The sequence below is a fragment of the Lactuca serriola genome, chromosome 8, assembly GCF_051521515.1.
Source record: "Lactuca serriola cultivar US96UC23 chromosome 8, Lser_US96UC23_V15, whole genome shotgun sequence".
NCBI lineage: Eukaryota > Viridiplantae > Streptophyta > Magnoliopsida > Asterales > Asteraceae > Lactuca > Lactuca serriola.
This window is the reverse complement of record NC_136415.1, coordinates 47,970,827-47,977,148: the sequence shown is the minus strand read 5'-3', so window position 1 is coordinate 47,977,148 and position 6,322 is coordinate 47,970,827. Positions and strand designations below refer to the sequence as shown.

The following is a 6,322-nucleotide window of genomic DNA, read 5'->3' as shown; positions in this document are numbered from 1 at the left end:
GTATGAATAAGTGTGAAAACTATTATAGACATTTATTATTGGAAGCACAAGATTCACATTTGGATAAGAAATAGTCACAAGGTTAGTCAGACACTCGAAGAGTCAACTATAGATTTACAATTCGTAGATTCTCACAAATCTTTATGTTCGTCCGATAATTCAGTCATATATATATATATATATATATATATATATATATATATATATATATATATATACTTTAATCTATTCTTAAACTGTTTATTAATTCATTCTATATAGATATACAGTCGACAATTAAACTATCCACATTATAAAAGGAGGACATCTAACAGTAACACTTAGTCAAAATCCTTTATAACAAAAAAAAACTATTGTTTATAGTAAAAGATTGGGTTTGAATGAATAGTTTAAACTAAAATATCACTAATTAGCCAAATAGGATTAGCTCACTTGGTAGAGTTTAAAACCTCTTGAACCGATGGTTGTGGGTTCAAATCCAAACATAAATGAATTAATTAACTAGGTGAATTTAATTTGAAAAATTAATCATTTCGGTCAGAAAAAAATATATGACTAATTAAATTTAGATTTTACTCACAAAACAACTATTTTACAATGATTTTGAAACTAAACAAAAAAAAAAGAAATTAAATATCTTTCTATTTTTTGTTCTTACAAATCCAATCCAATTAAATAGTCACATGTCTAACCTTAAATGTTTATTTAATGATATTTTAGTATATTAATATGAGATATCTCATTATTTAATTGGCCAAGATAATTTGTAAGCAGAATTTGTAAGAATAAAAGTAAAAGGATATTTAATTTCTCAAAAAAAAAAAAAAAAATCAACAATAAAATTTACAGAAAACTCTCAAAACAATTAAAAGCCGGAAAACATGGGAACATCTGCACGTTTGGATTTCTTTATATCCTCTTTGTATGAAAACAATTAAACAAACGAGAATGTGCAGTTTAGTGAGTAAATCACTTTCGTAGACGACGTCTCTCTCTCTCTCTCTCTCTCTCTCTCTCTCTCTCTCTCTCTCTCTCTCTCTCTCTCTCTCTCTCTCTCTCTCTCTCTCTCTCTCTCGTATGATCTTATCTCTTTTATCCTCAATTTTTAATTCTACTGCTTTCCATCTTCTCCACATTTTTGGCAAAAACTAAGAATACCCACTGCGGTATTTTAATCCAACAATCATATTCGACAAGAAGCAGGTGAGGAAAGTACCACTGAACAAAAGGTATTGGATCCCTTTCCTTTTTTAATCAATCCAATTTAATTTGAAGTCGGTTTGATCTTATTATTCTTCTGTAATGTTTCTGTTGATCGCTGGGGATATTGTTAATGGGTTTCTTTCAATTTCTTCTTGTGTTGAAGATTTTGATCTTGCTGCTGCTACTACTTTCAGATCTTGATCACTCACAGAGATAGCAATATTAATGCTTACTTTCAGTAGTGACTGCTTTAATTAAGGCATTAAGCAATCAATTAATATATGAATCAGAAAGTAAAGCAATTCCCACTGTTGGAGATTAAAGATGTAAACACTAATCAGTTACTCAATAACACTTTGTTGAAATTCTTATGAGGAGGTCTAGTTTAAGTTGACTGATTTCTATTCATCAGATTCCTCATACATTCAGTTTTGATGAATCCAGTAACATATAATCTAGTAACATATCTTACAAACTTAGCAATTGCTCTTGTTCTTATGACAACTGGGTACTAATTGCAATACTGAAAGCTAGTACAGATTTCATATTTCACCCTGCTTTTGCAGGCGAACAAGCTCAAAAATGGCCACAATTAATTCTTGTGGTCCTTAATCTCTGAAACAAGTTTTATTGAAACATGCAACCACCAAACGAGACCATCTTCCTGGATGCCGATGAGTCTGATATCAGTGTATCAAAAGACAGTTCTACCACTTCATCAACCCTCACAAACCACTCATCCGTTGTTCTTGACTTGACTCTTGGTTTTAATAACAATGAGATTCCTAAGTCTACTGGTTTAGAATCAGGGTCCCCGACAACTGTCTCAGTACCAGCTAAACCACGTGTATTCTCTTGTAAATACTGCAGGCGTAAGTTTTACAGTTCACAGGCATTGGGAGGCCATCAAAATGCACACAAGAGAGAGAAGATGCTTGCGAATAGAGCCATCAAGATGGGACTGATGTCCAGTAGATTTACCAGTCTCGCATCTTTGCCTCTTCATGGGTTCACATCTCGGTCTCTGGGTATCGAAGCTCATGGCTCGTTGCATCAACATGTTGTGCCTCCGCAGATGCCGATTTTTCATGCAGTGAGAGGTGGAACAAGGTTTGACCAGAGCTATTGTGGGACACCGGTATTTGTGGAAGAAGATGAAGCTGAACTGGTTTGGCCTGGTAGTTTTAGGGAGATTGATGGGACGCCTTCAAATTCATCTACAATGCCAGATCTTACTCTCAAACTTTGACCTTTTTAGAGGTTATTGGGAGTTTTGTAGTATATTCTAAGATTGTGATCAAATCGGGTATCCTTGTTTGTACAGTGAGATTATGAAGATTGGGTTTGCCTGATTCTACTGGTAGCTTGTATTGTATGTATAAGCGGCATAAATTTTCTGAAGCTTAATAAAAGATGCTGGTCTGAGTACATGCCAGCAATGGCTTTGTCTGCTGTCATTAGGGACTAGGATGGATAGGCCTTGCTTATGGTTTCATTAGGTAGGGCGTGTTTAGATCCTCTGTGTTAATGTTTGTTTAGGGTTAGGTCATATAGGATTACATTATCCTAGAGTTGTATTTATCTTTCTCTAAGAGGATCTTCAATGAAACTATGTATAACTTAAAGTTAATGACACTTCACTATTCTAATAATTTTAACCTCTAAATCTAAATAAACAGTTTTTTCAATGGTTAAACTCTTTAAATAGTTTTTTCTTTAATTTTAATTAATCTATTTTTATCTATTTAAAATTTTCTATATAACCCACTTCATTTAGTAGGTCATTTTTAAATATTCATCATATTTTAATATAAACTATTCTAATTAATATTATCGTTATATTTATATTTCTTAAGTAAAATGTAACTAAATATTTGGTAGAATTCATTAACTAGTAAATAAATAAATAAATTAAAAGCTAAAATTAAAACAAGGATTAAATTAAATTATGATTAGAAGATGAGGGGATAAAATGTATAAATGGTTAAACTAAATATATATGGGGTGGTTAATAAAAATAAGCCAAAAAAAATCATTTGCTAACCTATAAAAAAATTTCTCATGGGAGATGTCTAAGTTATTATTGGTAGATTTTAAATATTTAGCTTTGTTTTTCTCTAGACTGTAAACTTGGACCTTATGGTTTGTTGTTTTTGTGAATATTGTCTAAAAGTTATTCAACTTGCACAACCGATCATATGATATATTTGTTATTATGTGTTTCGTATTTAAAATGACTATTACATTTTTGATTTCTTATTCCATTTTTTATGGGAACGCTATTATTAATTAGAAATAAAAACGACACACACCACCATAACCTCTCTCTATTGATTTTCTAGGTAGGTGACCACTATCATTCAAGATTGATTACCACCATCTCCTCCCTCATTTATATTCATCTTTCTAGCCTTCACCACCTGATTTTAATCATATGTATTCTATCAGTGCTCAAAACCGTAACATTATCGGTGTTCAAAATTCCAACATCTCTACCATGGTCTAATATATTTTTTGTGGACTATATCTGTCAAACTTGAAATGACTATTATACATTATTTATTTTTTTTACATGTTTTTTGTATTTATTAGATCATTTTATCAACTACAAATAAAAAAGGCCCCACCCCGCCATAACCTCTCTTTATAGATTTCTTGTTTGGGAACCACTACCATTGAAGAACGACTACGACCATCTCCTTCCTCCCTTTTATGAATCTTTCCAGTCACGAAGCCCTACTTGACAATATTCCATCGCCTGATTTCAACCACTTAAATTTTTTTAGTGCTCAAAACCCCTAATGTCTCCACTATTTTTTGCCACTGTACCACTGTGGTTGTTGAATCTATACATTCAAGAGTCTTTATTGAATAATATTTAATAACAACATATAATCTTATAGGGTCACATCTTAATCAAGTTGACACATAATGAATATTTATTATTAATAAATAACCAACTAATTATTTAATTAGAGAATACTTATTATTTTATGAAAAATAATAATTAAAAAATTATAAACTAGTTGTTATTGATAGGTTTTGGACAGCTAATAACAATCTTTATAAGCAAAGAAGACAAAGTAAAAATCACTTTCTATACGCACCATGGCGCATTCTACTATTAGAAGATGTCATTCTGCTTGAAGAATGTGGGTGCAACCTAACAACGTTTGGTTAACTCGCTCTTCGAGAAGCAAATCGGACGAAGCAAAGAAGTCTACGTGGATGATATGGTCATCAAAAGTCTAAGTGAAGAGAAGTTACTCGATGATATTGAGGAGACATTTAAAAACTTAGAAAGGGTTTGGTTGAAATTAAACCCAAGGAAGTGCACCTTTGGAGTGGAAGATGGACAATTATGGGAATGTTACGTCACCGAAGAGGGAATCCAGTCAATCCCTGCCAAGGTAAAAGAGCTAATGGAGGTAGCATCCCCACATACCTAAGAGACGTGCAAGGTTTAAATGTCAAGCTAACTGCCCTGAGCCGATTCATTTCCAAGTCGGTAGAAAAGCCCATGCCATTCTTCCACATGCTCAAAGGATGCATCGAAAAGAACAATTTTCATTGGACACCAGTAGCTGAAAAGCACTCTAGAGATGGAAGGAGGCCCTAAACAAGCTCCCTACACTCGCCAGTCCATCTCGGGCGTGATACTTCAAGTATATTTATCGGCATCAAACGAGGCAATATCCTCAGTGCTAGCAGTACGGAGAGGGGGAGGACAACTCCCGATCTATTTTGTCATCCGAGCACTGCAAGGCTTGGAAATTAACAATCCTATCATCCAGAAGTTGGTGATAGCACTCATTTACACAACCCAACGCCTGAGGTGATACTTACAGGAACATCAAATAGAGGTGTTAAGTAGCTACCTAATCAAAGATATACTTATTTGGCTAAAAACCTCGAGTTATTTGGCACAGTTGGCAATCAAAGGACAAGATTTGGTAGACTTCATACTAGAGATACGAGGAGAACTAGAGACACAAGCTCAAGAAGAAATTCAGAAGGAGACTCCAAGCCAGGAAGAAAAACCATCCTTGGACCCTATACAAAGATGGAGCATCTAGCAAAGAAGGACCGGGAGCATGGCTGATACTGACAAGCCCAAGTGGAGAAAAGTTACTTATGCACTCCGTTTCGACTTCAATACTTTTAATAATGAAGCCGAATATGAAGTGTTGCTATCCAGCCTTAGGTTGGCAAACAAGATGGGACTAGAAAGGGTAATGACCTTGATGGACTCGAGGCTGGTAGTAAACCAATCAATGGAGTAATTGGAGAAAGGGATAAACGGATGGAGAAATATGTGAAGGTTGTCCAAAAGCTAATGAGCCCGCTAAAAAGCTTCACCATCAAGAAAATACCACACGGAGACAATAAGAGGGTAGACACTCTCAGTAAACTGCCATCGACATGCTTTGATCACCTTTCGAAGTGCTAAAGGAAAGAAACATAGACGATCGCCAGATATGCACATTAACACCAGCACAACCTAACTGGATGACACCCATTGTGGACTACTACGGCATGGCATCCTACAAGGAAACCATGAAAAGGCTCGGAAGATAAGGATAAAAAGCCCCACAATACGCGTTAATAGTAGGGGAATTATACAAAAAGGGATTCACGGCACCATGGCTAAAATACATATACAAAGCCTGCGGCAAGAGAGTACTTCAGGAGGCCCATGTAGGCCCATCTGGCACACACAAAGGAGCAAGAGCTCTAACAGGGAAAATACTCTGGATAGAAATTTACTAGCCCGTCATTCGTTGTGATGTAGCGATGCTAACAAGAATATGTGTAGAGTGTAAAAATTACTCTCTAGTACAAGGAAACCCCCTACGATGTTAAAAAGCATATAAATCCCATGACCCGTTTACCGGTGGGAAATTGACATTGTTGGCCCATTCTCATAAGCCTTAGGGAAAGGGAAATTCCTAGTAGTCGCGATAGACTACTTCACCAAGTGGACAAAAGTAGAGCCCGTGGCATGCATAGCAGAGAGGCAGGTGATCAAGTTCTTATGGAAGAATATACTGACGAGATTTGGTACACCTAGAGTGCTGATAAGAGATAATGGACTGTTCACAAAAAAACCCATTCAGAA

General features: G+C 35.1%; 1 long non-coding RNA gene across 1 annotated transcript; it reads left to right on the top strand.

The window, feature by feature from the left end:
• Positions 1-1,089: 1,089 nt before the first annotated feature.
• Positions 1,090-2,631, top strand: LOC145069345 (uncharacterized). The gene is made up of 2 exons (XR_013689457.1): positions 1,090-1,229; positions 1,770-2,631. It is a non-coding gene; the product is annotated as an uncharacterized LOC145069345 (long non-coding RNA).
• Positions 2,632-6,322: the final 3,691 nt, after the last annotated feature.